The 17,892-nt window shown below is 40.2% G+C and overlaps 1 long non-coding RNA gene and 1 other non-coding gene across 2 annotated transcripts; both read right to left on the bottom strand.

The window, feature by feature from the left end:
* Positions 1-4,445: 4,445 nt before the first annotated feature.
* Positions 4,446-8,891, bottom strand: LOC147754513 (uncharacterized). The gene is made up of 3 exons (XR_015317168.1): positions 8,769-8,891; positions 6,303-6,550; positions 4,446-5,605 (listed from the first exon to the last, which is right to left on the bottom strand). It is a non-coding gene; the product is annotated as an uncharacterized LOC147754513 (long non-coding RNA).
* An 8,853-nt stretch (positions 8,892-17,744) lies between these two features.
* On the bottom strand, positions 17,745-17,826 carry TRNAS-GCU (transfer RNA serine (anticodon GCU)). Its single transcript has one exon. It is a non-coding gene; the product is annotated as a tRNA-Ser (tRNA).
* Between the last annotated feature and the right edge of the window lie 66 nt (positions 17,827-17,892).

Below are 17,892 nucleotides of genomic sequence, written 5' to 3'. Positions count from 1 at the left end.
GTATGAAAGTGTACGCTGCGGATAGGCCGAGGCCGGTATGAGCATTTTCGGAGCCTTGGACAGTGACTGTAGTGACAGTTCCATTGATAGTCAATATATGAAATACTCAAAGCGACGTTCTTAACAAAATGGGAAGGCAAAAACTATTTACCGATAGTGGTTTGGACCGTAATTGTGCGTCAAGGGCTCGTAGCGCAAAAGATACGGAGGTGTTTGATAATATTTGTCAGATGGATGGTAGTAACAGTTCAGAAAAGAGTTATTAATGAGCTGCACTATAACCCACGTATCATTCACGGAAATATCCGTAATATAGGCTACGACAATGGATATATTTTTAGAAGCAAATGAATTTGTCCATATGGTTGGGTGATTACAATTGAACAAATTTTTTCACAAGGACTGGAAACTCTCATCTACAACACTCTTTACTACTGAATGAAATGGTATATTTCGATCAATAGTACCAAAGCAAGTTACCGAATTTGTAATCTAAATCACCTTGATCGGTAAAATTTAAAACATCTATATATATATATATATATATATATATGTGATAAGTTAGTATAATATTTAAAGCACAAGTGATCTTGATAACAATCGAAACCGGTTTCTCATGATTGACGACTGCTGGGCACCGTATCCTCTGTGGAAGTCATATTACAGACACTAGATTACGTAATTAATTACTTTGTTTCCGTACGTTCGTAAAAATCAGCGAACCCCTTACGATGGGGCAAATAGACACTTTTAGTGCACACATCCTCTAGATGAGCACCTAACTGGGTACTCACTGCGTACTTTAATATAGTGTTTTTAAGAGGAAATCGCTTTTCGTTTGTTGTACCGATCAGGTTAACTTCGGTAACTTATATTTAATATTATTACTGTTTTAAACAGATACTTTTTACTAAAGCATAACGCACGTTTCAAATACACTTCATTAATGCTACGATCGTTCTCATCGATAATAAAAGCATAAGGAAAAACGCGGAAGAAAGAGGGAAACCCAGTTCTGTGATCTCCTTCAATGCAGCATGCAAAGCAGCATGCCACCATGTGTTTTAATCATATGAAATAAATTTTGTCCTCAAATCGACACACTGCTCTGTATTTGTGTCTGGTCCTACAAGACGAACCTGGTATTAAAGTTTATCGGGCTTTTTGTAAGCAGCTTTTGTCCTAATAACTCAAAAAGGATAAGGTCGACGTCAGGTAGCATCAAAAACGGGATCACGCTCGCGGATTTGTACGCGAGCACGATCTAGCTCTAAAGCTTCAAACGAAACCCTGGATAATTTCAAGCACGTGACATTCATTCGCATTACGATTCACGCTTGAATATAATCCATGCAATCGTCTGCAATATGTTTTTGCAGACTCTTAACTTAAGCTTAAATTAGTTATTCTTTATTACCTGTGAATGAGTTTGGGTAGGCCAACGACCTATCAAGCGTACCTTTATCAAACGTTGCGTGTCATCATATTATCCGAAAAATAGGAAAGCAGTTTTTTTTTAATAGTAATTTCGCCGAATAGGCTGAACTCACACGACCCCATACTGGGTCATCTGTTCAAGGAGCCGTTCTACATAGAGTTAATACTTCTACCAAGGTTTTTTTTACCACGGTTCAGCACCCGCCATATTCCTCTGCTCTTGTGAAAAACCCTCGTTCGTTCGTGCCGAGTCTATCGATCTTGGAGTTTCATTTTTTGCAATTACGTTAGACCGATGATAGTATAAGGCTTTTAGAGTCTACACGGTTATTGGCGTCATTGTTCTTGGCTGTGTACTTACACAACACTTCATGACAGCGTTGACTCACAGCAACAATCTTGATAGTAGCTATTACTTGAACTGCTCATGAAGAGAAGCATTAGACGATTTTAGGCATAGCATAAATAGTTGTTCCATCAGTCAATGTTCAGAAACCTCTCTCTGTTTCTGATCCACCCGTATAAATGTAGCCATTGCGGTGAGACTGTACCGCCATGTGACATTGTCATAAACCTAAATTTATACTCATAAATCCAAAAAAACCTCCATGTTCTAATAACTGAATTCTAGCGGTCCACACGTTGCCTTAGTTCCCCTGTACCGTCGCGAATTTGAATCAGTCCGCGGTTGGCTAAATTCACACGTTTTTTCTACCTACCAATGAAAATATTTGTAATGTTTACCTAACTTAGTTGTACATATACCGTACTGTGAGTTTATTTTGTCCCTGTAGAGTGTAGCTTATTAAAGAGCTAAAAAAGATCTGTCTTACCGCCAAGATCAGCCTCGTTCTTTCTTTCAAACAAGTTCTTCTTTCTACAAAGCTAAACCATATTGGCCGATTATCGTCAAGAGAATAGTATCATTCGCAACCGTAACCTAATTATCGTCTCTATATAAAGTTAACTGACTCATACAATCGGTTCGATTGCATTCTCGTCTCTTCAGCACTCAATATCTGTCCTTATATATCTAGTTAACATGTGTTTACGGGCTCCGTCTGTTTTTTCCTACGCCGGCTGTGCTAAGTTACGGGACGACTGTGGCCGTAACGCCCGTCAAATTCAAATTAACTTATTCATATTTGGAATGAGCTCGTTTGCTCCGTGGAGCAGAGATATAACATATTCCTGCTACCGATTCCAACCCAAAGATGGTCGACATTTATTAAAAAGTAGCTACTAGTGAAGTTATTTTTTGTCAAGGTTCTTTCACTTGGAGGCGTAATAATACTACACTACTTACGTACGTTTGAGGTTGCGTTTGAAGGGACTAAATCTGAATTTATCGCCTCCATAGAGAGGATTATGCACTCCCTCACTGCATTGTGAAAAGCACCTTAAGATATATAAAGGTAAGTTGCATAGATAATCATTTATCGTGTGTGTCCTTTCGAGTTATTCATGAACGAGAAAATAGAAGTTCGCTGTCAATACGGAAGTTAGCGGTGTGTTAAAGGGATGCAGATTATAGCTCAGTAAACGCAATCAGAGCCAGCTGTTCTTGTGAAGAATTCGATGAGCTGGCCAGTTTCTCAGATCAGACATTCACGTTTACTCTGCAGAGATGTAATGATGAGAATATAACACCAGATTTGCATCACTACCCCGTCATTCGTCAGTCGTTTCGGGGCTACCTTCGTCTTCACGCGAGTGAGTATCTGGAATAAGTTTTTACTTGAGCTTAACCATTCTTCGTATTTTCTTAAAGAAGCAGTTTTATTTTCTACTGTGGAACATTACGCAGTGTCCGATAGCAAATAAACACTATATTATGGCTGTTTTCAATCGACGTTTACTTGTCATTTAGTTGCGGTAAAAATGAACCTTTTACAGAGACATCTTTTCCCTCCATCCAATCCAAAGAGTTGGATACACATATCGCTCACGGTCGAGGAGGTACATCACTACATGAGGCCCCCCCACTTTATTATGTATGTCCCATTACAATAATCAACTTTCTGAAAACCCCGTCAGTTTACCATATACTATGAGAAATTAATTATTTGGCAAAGCCTAAAGGTAAAAACAAATAAGAGGGAGTAGTGTTAAACCGCTGTCATTCGATTCATACGATATTCAAAATCTCTGTCTTTTCCTTAACTTAAAAAATTGCTCTATTTGATCTAGGTGTACATTGTACAGAATCGTTGTACTATATAAAATTCATATAGTGCGCAAAATGCGAAGTGGAGTACATGGAGGAGTTCTATGACCGGGAGGTTTTAATGTGATATTTTTTTTCCCTATTACTATTCTTAGCGGTAATATAATAAATAAAGCGGTATTATATGCTTGAATAAAGCAAAATTTGACTGGTGACGTCGTTAAATGTAAGGCAGGTAATAGCTCCTATTACGGCAGGACAGAAAATTGTGTGTTCGAAATGTTGGTTTCCAGCTTTATTTCGGCATTCGATTTTATATTCTAGCTGATTAACAACGAACTTTACCGAGCTCATTAACCGGAGCTAAAATGGCAGTTTAATCGCATGATTCCTTCAGTTCAATGGAAAAATATTTGGAATTTTTCGTATTGATGAAAATGCTATTGGCTAGCAGGCCCGTTTAATTGGCCAAATTTATGTGTGCCTGACAAGCGTTTATTTAAATTTGGCGCCAACGTACGTGTGTTCTGCAAAACCACCAAGAGATTTAACATGAGCTTGATTTCGGCGGATGTACAGATATCGAAATACCAAAAACTGAGCTTTGGCCGGTTAGTACAAATAGACTTTCGTTTGTGATTTGTTAAAAACAATGCGAAAAAAATAGTATAGTAAGATAGCGGATAATAATTACTTCTGTTAGGTGCTCAACTATGTGTTGGGCTTTATCTTTTCAATTTTCTAAAATCGAACTTGCAACATGTGTGATTTAATTAAAAAATTGAAAGAGAAGCGTTTTATTGAGAGTTTCAGTTAAAAATCTCAGGGCCGTTTGTTCCAGACGCCGTTTTCACACTACAGTTGGCAAACAACAAACCCAGTTAACATCAACTGAAGGCCGCAACATTTCAATTCAAAGGATTTTAAGGAAGAACATTGAATTTCAAAAGGTTTCAAACATTTAAATTAGCAAGAGTATTCAGATCGCTCTAACCGCTCCGATGGAGAGGATGCCATTTTGCCTGGACAGATTCGCTTTCAAAACGTTTCCAAAAAAAAAAAACTCTCTCACTTTTTCTCTTGGCACAATTGTATTTCTGCAGGAGGAACCGAATCCGACTTGGCAGCGCAGTGAGAACCTTTTTCCCAGTGGCGATGGTTAACATGGCGATCGGCGATGCATGTCTGCCACCACAGATGGCCTCTTTGGTGGAAACATCAACAGATTAGTCGATCGTTTTAGCACTATCATCAGTAGACAGCTGTAGCAGACCTGGTAACCGGCCATGGTGACCGTGATAAAATGTGTCGTTCTCGTGATTAGTCAGCCGAAAAACAATGCCGAGAGTCGCCAAAATATCGTGCTTGTCCTAGTGATTAGAGAACTTCCTTCGATCTTCCACCATAGAATCTATGATGGCGAACGCCATTGCCTAAACTACTACAATGGATCCCAATTATCTGCTGCCCAAGCTATAGATATACGAGTATTTGTAATGGATGCGCGTCTATTGTATATGAAAAACTCGACACTATAGAAATTTTGAATAGTTTTTCGGCCGAGGACCTTGATCTCAATGCTAAATGTATTAGCGAGGTCTCGATAATTACTTAAGTGTTTTTCTTCATCAGTGTACCTTCAAGTGCTCTCTTTCTTGGACAAATTTTAAGAAGCGTAGCCCCAGTATCCCGTTAAGCGGGGTCTTTTTGCTGAACCTAGGGATGCTTATTTTTCTACAATATAGACATTGCGGCTTTTAAATTGTTATTTCAACGCTATCATGAACTACCACAATATATACGGCCCCTGGGGATAGTTACGGGCAAGTTAAATATTCGTAGCGTTTGATTTTATAACCGTTGACACCTCTCAGCAGTATCGCTGTATCAGACCTTTCCTGTCTGTTCCAGACTTCCACGTCGCCGTCCCGGTATTGATCACTGACTTGTTAGCGAGAACAAGGAGATTCGATCAATCAAGGGTAACGAAGGTGCTCTCGGCTGGAAGGGAAGAACAACCATTAGAATTATCGAACTGTCTTCAGAACATTGGTCTTATTGGATTTGTCTGGGTCTTTTCCAATAGATCCATGTGACAGTAAGGCGGTTCTTATGATGCCTCAATTCGAAACTACATGTAAAAAAAAGTGGCGTAGCAATTACTCTGGCCAGGCCACTATAATACTTCCTAACGGCAGAACCTTTGGTAAAAAGAATCGTTTGCCTCTTGTGGCATGATAAGACCCATTTCGAGCGATATCGTATTTGTGTCGACGTCCATATTTTGAGTTTCCCATGTTCATAGTTCGTTAAGAATAGTATTCCCGTTGACATTTGTATGTATTATACATTATTTTCAAGTTCTTACCTCAGGCATAGTCGGCAGGTGTGTTAGCAATAGATTGAATTATAGCTAGCTTGAGTCTCGTGTGATTTAGCTACAGCTTTAGACATGGTATCGATTTGTATCTAGTTTAATGGCTCACCATATTTTATATTGATCTAAAGGCATAACCGTAACATAAGTGCATAACCGTAACCGTGTCGCGGCAACAGTGTTTTGTAACTTACCTAGTATTTGCCATTGTGCATGTCAGGTAATCGGTATGAACGGTCAAGACCCAGCCTCAAAAATAATAGCCATAATTTCCTTATCCTACGAGATAATTGCTGATAAGATTTTAGCTGGTTCTCCTACCTGGATCGAGACATTGTGCTTAATTTCAGCCGCGGTGGATTCACTGCTCATGAACGAGTTCATATTGATGGGCAGCTCTTTTAGAACTGTTCTGTAAGTCGTCAAATGGCTGTTTGAAGTGTGATTTTGCCACCAATTTTAATCTATCGTAAGCGTCCAGCGTAAGTTTTGTCACGGACCAGTTTCCGCACCGCGTTTTGAAGCCAGATCGGTTTCAAGTGCCCAATTCGATGAACCCAATCCAGCACCTAACGAAGGAATATAACAAGTATTTCCTGTTATTCTTCTCAAAACTGCTTTACTGCAAAGTCTGCAAGTGATTTATCGGCTCCGTTGAAATTGCTAATTCTAATGAGAAATTTTAAAGACTTATAGAAAAGAGCGTTACGTTGGCTTTTTGGGTAAAGTACCGACATCGTATTATGGTAACTTATGATTATTTCAACTTCATGCCAAGTTTCTTCAGCCGTTATCTATCCCTTTGAACCCCAATACACTACGATCATAATCACATCGACGGAATTCAGATGACTTTTACTTGGTACAAATCTCTGACTACCACAAATTGTACAAAATAGCTGATTTTTCGACGATTAAAAATTTTCTTTAGCACCACTTATAGCTCCTCTTAGGATCAACTCAAATTCTCTGCTGCAGCCTCAACTAATATGCACCAGTGTTCCTGCCTTTGCGTTGAAAACCTTAGGAGGCCTACTCGGCGAAAATGGTCAGGCTCGTTCGTGGCAAAAAATCTATCCCACATAAACACGGCCCGGCCAAATTCTCTATGTCTCTAAATACATAAATGCGTATAGCACATGCATTATACATTAGTGTGGCTTCTGTGCTTGTAGTGAATGAAAAAGCATTCTCATACTCGATACGGCACTTGGCTAAATGTGTCGATCCAACCTGGATAAAGCTTCGGTGGAAACCGATACCCAAAGCATTACAGACGGCCGCCCATTTCGTGCATGTAATTTTTGCACGTCTCAGCGGTGATCGACATGTCTAACAATGCGTTTACAATTTGTCTTTTAAAGGATTCTGATTCTGAATGTGTGGCGGTACTTCCAAGAAAAGCTGCTGCTGTTGTGGCGCGCTTCAATTATCCATGCAGAAAAAAAGTTCTTCGCGTTAACTATGACCATCTGGCCGTTATGTGTGGGTCCAGTCGTTCTAAAATTAATTTTCACCAATTGGTGAACAATAGTGCTTCCAAGAGTGATTCAGTAGATACTTGCCGTAACGTAGAGCCATGACTTTTTCGGTATTATCTAAAACGATATAAATTGCGCCTTCAGAAATAATAACGCCACGTTCTGACCTCTAATGCGCTTTCTAGATTAAAGCTTGAGTGAGTTAGCGACCTAAATGAAAGTTTTGACTCTCCAGGATCGTCCAGTCCTATCGCGTGAAAGAATGATTTAGCTTTCTTCAACGCTACGTCCTAGACTGTTGTCTGAGGTTTGCGATATGGTCTTGCGGTATCGGAGTAAATAATTCAGTTAGCATTTTAGATATATCGTACGCTGTATTAATTCAGCGGTTCTTAGGCTAAAATTATAATAGATTTTTCTCTGCTAGCAATGTTGAACGTGTATTGAATATTGATCGAAAATAGTCCTCTTCTTCTTCCTCTCTGAAAGGTGCTCTTCTTAAGCATAGTGGTGCTTGCAAACCATCGAAGCTGTTCCAAATATTAAGTTTAAATAATCTTTTCTTATATATATTATAATCAAAATAACGAGATAACCTCCGTTCCATATGAAAACTGAAAAACATGCACGTTTCAGCTCATTAGAGCAATGCGGATTTAACTCAGTTCTTACTCATAGCAGTCACTGTGCTTCTTAAACTGGGACAACTTCATTTCTTGAATCCATATTTTACCAATTTGATCAGCTCGCTTATAGCTGGCCATTTTTCTGCTGGTCTCAGTCTTCTAGTTCGCTCTTAGAGATGTTCCGTATTAGATGTAGATGCTAAGAACTGAATGGAACAATGAGTATCAAATCGCAAATCATCTTCTTCCTATATAGTCTTTTCTTTGCCTTACGGGGGTTAGAACGAACCTTTGGCAGAGGCCAGAAAAAGAACAGTGAACGATTAAGAAGTTTTGTATATGGTAGAAAATTAAAGATTTTCGCCTTAATTCCTTAGTAGTCAGTGATTTGGCTGTTCAGAAGTTATCCTAGAACCATGAATCGAACGAGTTGAAACAGGAATTTAAGACACTGAAAGAGTATCTTGAGAGATACTTCGTCATAGGCCTTTTTGTATAGAACGACCCTTTGCACCACTGTAGATGATTTCCGCATTCAGTATATCATAGACGATGGACCGAACGGCACAAATCCAGAACAAGTCGCATAGCCTAAACGGAATAATCACTAAACAATTTGTTATGAGGCCCTTAAAAATGCTTGTGCTACTTGAAAGATCCACACGAGAGTACGTACTTACCTAACACAATTTTCTTACGTGTCTTGTAACACATTCGCGGCCATGAATCCATTTACGTGATTAGATTGGGCTACTATGTAAACCACAGATGATATCTGGCCGTACGCGAAAGTGACAATGACCGATATGACTGTTATTCCTCTGTTTAATATTATTACATTGGCGTGATACAAAGCATGTCTTCTAAAATTGGATTCCGTCACGTTAGCGATGATACGCGAGGCATATACTCATAAGCGGCTTTTACTATGATGCAATGGCAGAGTATTACTAGTATCTATGATCTGAGCTCATATTAACAAACGGTTATCGGTATTAGTCTCTTAGTAGCTCTCGTTGCTCAAGTAATTTGCATTAAAACGCCAACGTATCATCATAGGATCTTCCAGTAGTCGACAAAAGCATAACGCGTCTTGCGTAGCAGCCGCAAAGAAATCGAGCCGAAAAAATGAGCTGAAAGACGACGTATTTGCACTAAGAACAAGCAAAGAAGCTTAAGCGTCGATGGACACTCATGTCTGTAATAGCAGTCGAAGAACTGACAGGTGTTTTCATAGAAGAAAGACTTGGGGTTGTTGGTTACCGACAAGGCCAATGTGCCTCAACGAGAGACGTTGGTCGTGTGCATTCAAATCACTTCCATTCACATAGTCTGGGCCTGAATAGAGGACTTGTTGATAATTGCAAATGAAGACAGAATGAGCTATTGTGATACTTAGAAGGAAAATTGATGTCCTCGAAAAACGTTCGGACAGGAGCTTGACAATTCAAAGAGGACGATCGACTGGATCTAGCGCTTTGACCGTCATCGTAGAGCGAAAAAGACCTATGAGATCAGTAAAAAGGTTTTTGCTCCGAAGAGCCGTCTTAATGAAGGCAAATGCTTTCTAGCTAGAGTTTGCCATGCACAAGGTTCATATCAAAAGCGTGAAACATAACATGAACAGCTGAAACGCTTTACTTTTCACTGACCTCACTAAAGAATATAACTAAATATGATTAGATTAGCGAAGGTTATACACGACAGTAGGTACTACTGACGACCGCAAGCAGGGCTTGAAGCAAGTCACGAATGAAAAAATATCCTGAAGCTTAGGAAAGCTATATAAGAAACCCGACAGAATTTCGGCGAATACAACACTTATCAAAATTTTATAATAGAAAGACATTTGGCCATACATACCGCTTCTGTGATCATGTGCTTTTGTAATGATTCCTTAATGAAGTGTCGTTTCTAAGTGGATAAATTGGCAGCCAAAGCTGCCATAGTACACTGTGCAGTGACACTGTACAGCAAATGCATAGGAAATTATTTTTTCTAAAAAGTAATTTTTTGTCTCTGTCTCGAGTTTAGATTCTGTAATATATATATATATATATATATATATATATTGCATATGTAATAACAACATTCGCGTGGATCTGCATCAGGGCCTGCCCTTTGGCTTTTTGCACGATCTAACATATGATAGAAATAACAAAATACATTCCTTCAGTTATTCCTAGGCGCAACTTAATAGTCTTTAAGTTAATAGTTTTTAGGTTAAAAGCTAGTTTGCTCATGGCCATCATTTACAACCGGAGGCAAACGTAGCGGCTAATGCCACAAACTTGATTCATGAACTGCGTCAGCTGGTCGATAATGCTGGCAGGCACCCCGTAAAACTTCAAGTCGCTAGCGCAAAAACATACGTTTTCTGCCGACGAAAACATAAACTTTACCGTATTAGGATACAAAATACAAAACTTATTATTGTTGCTTATAATATTTATATTAGATCTTTGGCATGTACTTAATGAGAATCAGGATAATCGAGGGAAATGCAGCGCCGTGCGGCGAACTAGTTTGAGGGCCTATTGCGTTCATGTTAAGTTGTTGTAAAATATTGAAGGAAACTGGTCGAGTATAATCTAGTGCTATTTTTGTCGGCAAATGTGGACCAATTTCTTTTTCGGCAAGCCAAATCTGCCTTTGCTGCGTCCTTCAACCAGTCGTTGCATAAAACTCTGCATTAATAAATCTGTTAAGTTGATAACTACAGCTAGATAGCCGAAAAAGTGTCGATTTCCCGTTGCAAATAAAACAGTGTTACACAGCTGCTGGCTATGAGCGAATCTATTGTATTTCGGCTGCATTCATTCTGTCGAACTGCGAAACAAGTTATGGATAATAATGTAATAATAATGTCCTTCATTTGATAGAACTGTTGTGCTCAAGCACATGTATAATGACACCTAGCAAGATTATTGAAGGACACCAGCCGGCCTTACACCGCCTAACACCGTAGGATTCCACAGCTGTCCTTCTTAGCCAACATGTCTTTACAATCGAGTTTGTTTGTTCCGTTGAAAGCCTATGTCGAAAAATAAGCATCAAATCTTTTTCCTTAGCGCATACTGACTCAGGTCGATCGAGAAGCTGTCCTATTCTATGATGAACGCAGCTCGAATAAGCGGTTCTTGCTACTGCTGGCTTCAATGGCCATTTTGTACAATAATATGAATGACGCGACACTTGAACAAGTAGAAATGCTGCAAATGCTATCGCTTATCTCACACAAGCAAAAGTTGTCTTAACATGGTCACACTAAACAAATGTGGGTCTAACTAATAGAGACACGTCGCAGTTCAGGTTCAATTAAATCTAAATTTTGACTCAATTGCCTCGTGCTTTAAAAAGCCCTAGTTGTTCTCTGGTCTCAATTTGGCCAACCTTCCTGTGCCTATTAGCCAACAAAGCAATCTCAACACATAAAAATATCCTCCTTCGGATATTCTCAGTTTGGGATGTTTTCCGTTCAGCGGTCTATATGTCCGTGCAAAAATGGAATCAAGCCCCATGACGAAATATACAGCCTACATTATTACATTTATTTGCTGAAAGGTAGCTTTAGTGATTACATAATGGCGAGAAACGTCGCACCGTCAACGACAACCATGTTAGCCGGGTAACTCGTATTATTTGGATAAGCAAACTGCGCTCGAACGTTACACCCCCTCATTCTGAAGGGAGGTTTTTCCATGCCCTGAATGTATTGTTTTTATTCTCAACTCATCAGTTTCCTACTCGTGGGTTCCCGGGTTCTTCTGGAAATGCCTGATATAAATATCCAATTATTGTACTATACCGCTCAGAAAATCGCTTAAGGACCATACGACGGCCGGTCGGAGCAACTTTGCCCGCCCCTATGCTATGCCCATGCGAATGCAATCCTCTTATAAGCTATCTTTTCGTAATCCCACATGGGCAACGCCTACTTGCGGCTCACTCGAAATAGGTTTTGTTCGCTACTCGCAAATTTAATTTCTTTGCTTGATTGGCTGGCGTGGCCTCTTGACATAATGATTATAACTTCCAGAGGAATGGGAAACGAGAAATCACCGACCGAATATGCCGGCAGAAAGCGACGGCGGGACTCAATGTAAGCGGATAAATATAAGTCGCTGAAATCGTGTGCAATCGTAAGGGCGACCTTCGCTCGATGACTGATAAGTGTGCGTACGAAGATTAGCGTGGGGGGTAAGAACATGTGCTCAATGAACGCTGTGCTGAATCTGTCCTAGAACTTTGATACTTTTAGCTGTAGAAAATATACCGCGACAATCATCTTGGCCTTAGTTTTTGTCTTTGTCTTTGTGCTGATATGCACGATAAGCAGGTAGTATGTATCTTCTGTGATCCTTTTGCTATGCGTTTCTCTACAATATTTACAGGTGCTTACAATAGTGAATGAATCGGCGTGTACATGATGATAATCAGCACAAGTTTTTTGTAAAAATAAAAAGCAATTTACGAGCTTAAAAAAATTACGAGCTTTTATTTTTCAAACAGACTTATTAAAAATTCCCATCAGATCGCGTGAGCTCTACCTCATTTTGCAAAGTTACCTTTTATGTGATTGTATCTAAGTTATCAAGCCATTTGAAACGATGTATCTATTAATCTATCCACAAAGATTAAATACAGGTAAAACGATACGTTATAACGATTAAAATAATAGTTAATAACATACGAGTCCCAAGGTCATTATTACAAAGATTGTGTTTTTGAGTTTCGTAAACGAATAGGTGCACGGTTACGTATTAGTGTCAATAGTCGTCATTTATTGATGAGCAATAGGCCGTACAATCATAGCATGCTTGACCTTCAACGATGCACCCTCAAACCCAGCCATTAAAAACTCGTGGAATGTTATCAAAAAATGTTCAACTGATGGGACGCATTGACATCCCCGAACAATCTCGTGATTTGCGAGTAGTTAATTATTAGTAGTCGAGGAAACGAGGGAATGCTGTAGAACCCCATAATCGTCATCCTGTGGCCGTCTTGAATTTGCTGAGTCGTAATACAAGTGGCCTTACCTATATAAACTTTTGTAGGACAAGAGGGCAGGGCACAGTAGACTGCAGGATAAAGTATTGTGCTCCCCCTGGGAAATACACATCGCCCGAGCACTCAATCTAGCATCGATTTCGTTCTAATGCGCAGTGGGCATGAATACCAACTCTCACGTCTTTGCGAAGGCTACGTACCCACAACAGGTACAAAGCATTAATTTGAAGCAGAGAGACCTATAAGCAATGTGGACACCCCGCAGAACCTTGCAGCACTCCTGCCACGAGAAAGTAGAATCACTTCGACAGCGCTAGTCATACTACGTATCTGCTACTGCCTGCTCTTTTGATCCCAGCAACATCTTTCGGGGCCTTTGGCACAATCACACATAGTTTGTTTACGGTTGCTAGTGTCATTTATATATGTGGATAAGGACAAGATGGGAACGTTGCTGAATGGAGACCAATGCTGTAGTTTAGAGTTTTATCGAGTATTCGACGCCTGCCATACAGAATGGACCAAAGAGGAAATCGTTTCACCTACTGTTGCCGGAAGTCATCGATAGTGGGTCATACGTTAAAAGGCTAACCGTTGTCCATATCAGAACACACATATATCTAAATGAATATAAACAGCTGTATATTGAAAGAACACAAAACGGTTAAATTTCAAGAAAAACGAATATGTATATAAAGCAAAAAAAAAAGACGCCGTACGAGTTTATGATGTCTTTTGTACAGGTATCTATTGCTCATAATCGTTGTCACTTCTCACTGAGATACATACATGGCAGGATGAGCAAAACCTCTAGGGTTTACATTGCATTTCGCTTAATGCTACAGCAGTCGGGACGTCTACGGTGGTCTCGTTTCAATTTCCTAGTACTGCCATCATGTTCGTTCCATCGCCCCCTCAAACCACCGCTTCACACCGCCCGTATTCCGCAATGTCTGTGCATTTTTCTCATTCGCACAATCTCTATTTCTTTACTCGTTTATTTACACTTTCGTTCGCTTTAGCAATGCGCCAGACCGACTTTCATTTTCATCTGTGTGCATTTTAGACGTAAAACATATAATCAAATTGCGTATTCTGCTACAGAGAGACCAGCTGCTTTTTTCGTCAAGCCGACACGACCGCCATATGGCATATTCTATCACTGCAAGTGATGCTGCTGTTTCTGCTGCTTTCGCTGGGGCTGTAATTTTGTTGTCATAAACAGCGTTACCTATGACGATGGGAAAATATGGGATGCTGTGAAAAACAGGTCAAGAACAGCATATACGCCTCATAGTGTACATGTATCTGTGTATATAATCTTGTTACTTAGCCCAGGCTGTGTCGTGCTTTACCTTTGGGTTTTTTCCATAAAGGAAGCAGGCTGCTATGTTACGATGGCTACAGTCGCTGCTGGTAGTTTTTCGCCGCCCTTAGCTCTCTTTTCCATGCGCACAAGTCCCTGAAATCGGGTTGTTAAGATAAAGCGTCAAGGAGTTGGTAGACACCGCACTGAGAATCTAATCGTGTTCGCTTTCGCTGAACTTATCTGAGCTTTTTCTAGCGCGCCTTTGAAATAGCATAGCAGCTATGCACAAAAGCAGCTATTAACTTTATTTTCCGGCTTATTAATCTCTGGCAATCACTTTTGTCAACATGGAGATTTGAACCAGCGTGACAGCAAGCCTGTTAATTATGGTTGTTATGGCAACGTACTCAGGGAACGCGCATTACCCACTTATATTACGTCGCACCTTTGTTTATTAATACTGAAAGGGTTCGAACTCTTCAGACAGTGGCAGAAGAAGAACCGATCGACAGGAAACGTTAATTAAAAAGGAGAAAACCTTGCATAGACGGGCAGCGCAATAAGGCAAGAATCAAAGTTAGCCCGAATCGGGAAAAGCCACTAGAGGGTGGGTAAAATGTGCCTAGTACTGGGGCGCTTCGCTGCTGTTTCTGACACCTTCTTCGACGTAGTAACAAGGAACGAAACTTGAAGAAAGTACTCGTACATGAGTTGTAAGCAATAAGATAGCACTTGAGCGTCAATGTGAGCATCGTGTCAAACATTCTCCTACTACTGCGGGGCGGAGAGGAAAGTTGTATCGGCACCCCAAGCGGCCAATGAAGATATCGAGTATTTTTCTGATAGACGCAGTTGAAACAAAACAGCGATGACTGTCGCAAAAATACGGTTAGAACTGACATGTTATAGCACTGATAATTTGGATCTGAGTAAAAAGTGATCTTTGACATGCATCATTTAACATTAAACCATGTAAGTATAAAGACCCAAACGGAAGTACTTGTATGGTGGCTGAGAAGGCGCATGTCTGTGTGCATTGCGCGCAGATAAGGAAGATGAATTAGCTTCATAGCGTCTCACTGCAAGCTATGTAGATGGCTATGGCTACCTGCTGCAGCTTGTAAAGGGTTTGTTAAGCCGCCTTGAAAGAATCAATGCCGAAGTACATATTTACGAATACATACGTGTATGTGTGTGCGAAAGCTTGCTATCTTGATAATACTAACCATTAAGTATCGTCAACGTTCAGAACTTCGTTAATCTTCGGACATGAAAACTGGCAAAGGATGTCGGGCTAGAATAAGATAGGTAAAACTGCGCAGAAGTCAAAAAAATTTTCTTCAAGCGCTGTCTACAATTCCAGGCATAGCAACAATGGCTAGGTCAGTAGGCCAAGGAACTCAATGGATGTGACGGTTGAACAAAACAAGAGTACTCGCTATAGCAGTGCGGCTTGCTAGGTACTGTTTAAGCTGTCTCAAAAAACTACATATGCAAAATCTATACATAGCAGTATGCAAATCTTTTAGGAGCTTGGGTCAATATATGAGATATACAAGGATATCGTAGGGTTCATTAATTTTCCTAGAGGTCACTTGGAAAATATGCATTTTCAAGACCGGTGTTTGTCCCAATAAAAGAGAAAAATTGCCTATTATTGCCCTGTACCCCTTATCAATACATGTGTATCTATGAAAGGTGTGTGTCCCTTTGAGCTTATTTCTGTTTGGTTTAAAAACTACTTGAAGAAGGCTATACTAACAGCTTGATTGCTCTGATACGAATTAATTTAGTGAATTTTGAGCGGATTGATGGTATCAAAGCAACATTTGTTTGGAGGCATCTAACGATCCAAAAAAAGCAAATAGTTTTTGCTATCGCAAGCTATTATTCTCGTTCCTCATCCCGAGCCAAGTGCTCCTCATCTCGCTTATTAAGTCTCGATCATTTATGAGTTACCCCTTTTTCTCCATTCCATATCATCATCGCTTGATTCTAAGTGAAGACAGAAGCGCAGGTTGGGACTACTACAAACGGCGCGTGAGAGTCTCGACGTATAAAAGCTCAAAGAAATAAAAGGCGAACCAACTTTCCATTAAGCAGCAGGACGCATCGCAATGTCTCCAATCCTTCGATGCTACTCTGGTGTGGCACGAATAGCTGGTAGAGGTATAGCAAGTGAAAGCTAGGGCAGGTGGGCGCGATACCGCTTCATACCTCCGACTCAGACCGGCGTTACTTGCTGCATAGTAATGAGCCTCGCTACTAGCAGCTTGTGCTGCTGCTGTGGGCTGCATTTAAATGACTACGTCTAACGATATGGAGAGCGTTAATCACTCAGAACCTTACTGTAATAATTCTGGAAATCATTGCCTAATACTAGGAGGTTAGCAAATCAATGAACGAATCCGTGGGTGACCTTTTTACTGCCGATTGATTAGTTATCAGTTACACACGTCAATTTGCATACCGTCACATCAATGGCACGCTCAAACAGAAAAGCCATTGATTAAAATGTTCGCATTGTGTTATGAGCATCTCCGTAGCGACAGCGTTCTGAGGCAGTATTCCGTACATTTTAAAAGAGGAGACAACTCAGTTGATCTGTCGTCCGAATATACGTTAGACGTATTATCGTTGCTAGACCCATGTCAAGGCGAAGCTCAGAATTTCTCTCGAGCTGGACAGCAGGTTTTCGGTAGATAAGTCAGATTTTTGGGAAAGAGAAAGGGAGAAGGAGCAGGCCCGGCGTTACCAGCATTGGCAAAAAAAGAAATTAGTCAATTTACTGTAGATTTACATGCTGTCACTGGCTACCGATTTCCATCAGCTTTTACTGGCTTTTTGGTACCCAGTTGGATCAGTCGCAGATGTTCTCGAGTACTCACGAGGAGTGCTTAAACTACGTTAGGGCTAACAAGAATTAAAGGAATGGGTACTTAGTTTGACGACGCAAATAAGCGCCGGCAGCTTAATTCAGCTGACCAAACTGAACGGACTGAATTCAGCTCTGAACTAAAAACATGCACTAGCCGTTCGGGAATAAATTTTCAGATCTATTGTGATGCTTCTGTCGAACCCAGCCCATCATTGGCTTTCACTGGAATAAAATGAGAAAGTTGGAAATAAGCATGCCAACTTTTTTCTCCTATCCTCTTGAATAAGGGTTAACCGAGGATTTATTTCATTTAGTCAAGTACGCTCACACGGTCAACCTCACTCAGGCAAGCTTCGTCCCATTAGATATGGTAAGTTGTTCAATTCTTGCGCGCAGAGTTTGGTTTCTGTGTGACGTTTAGTAAGAAATGTGGAATACGAGATAAAATATACATATCGACGAAGATGGGATTCGAACCCACGCGGGCAGAGCCCATTGGATTAGCAGTCCAACGCCTTAACCACTCGGCCACCTCGTCGCGTGATACTCAACAAATTGAATAATTTGTTAATTTAATTAAGTTAATTGAATAAAAAATAATTTG

Source organism: Varroa destructor, unplaced genomic scaffold, assembly GCF_002443255.2.
Source record: "Varroa destructor unplaced genomic scaffold, Vdes_3.0 BEIS01000007.1, whole genome shotgun sequence".
NCBI lineage: Eukaryota > Metazoa > Arthropoda > Arachnida > Mesostigmata > Varroidae > Varroa > Varroa destructor.
The sequence above is the reverse complement of the archived record's forward strand: the minus strand, read 5'-3'. Positions and strand labels throughout refer to the sequence as shown.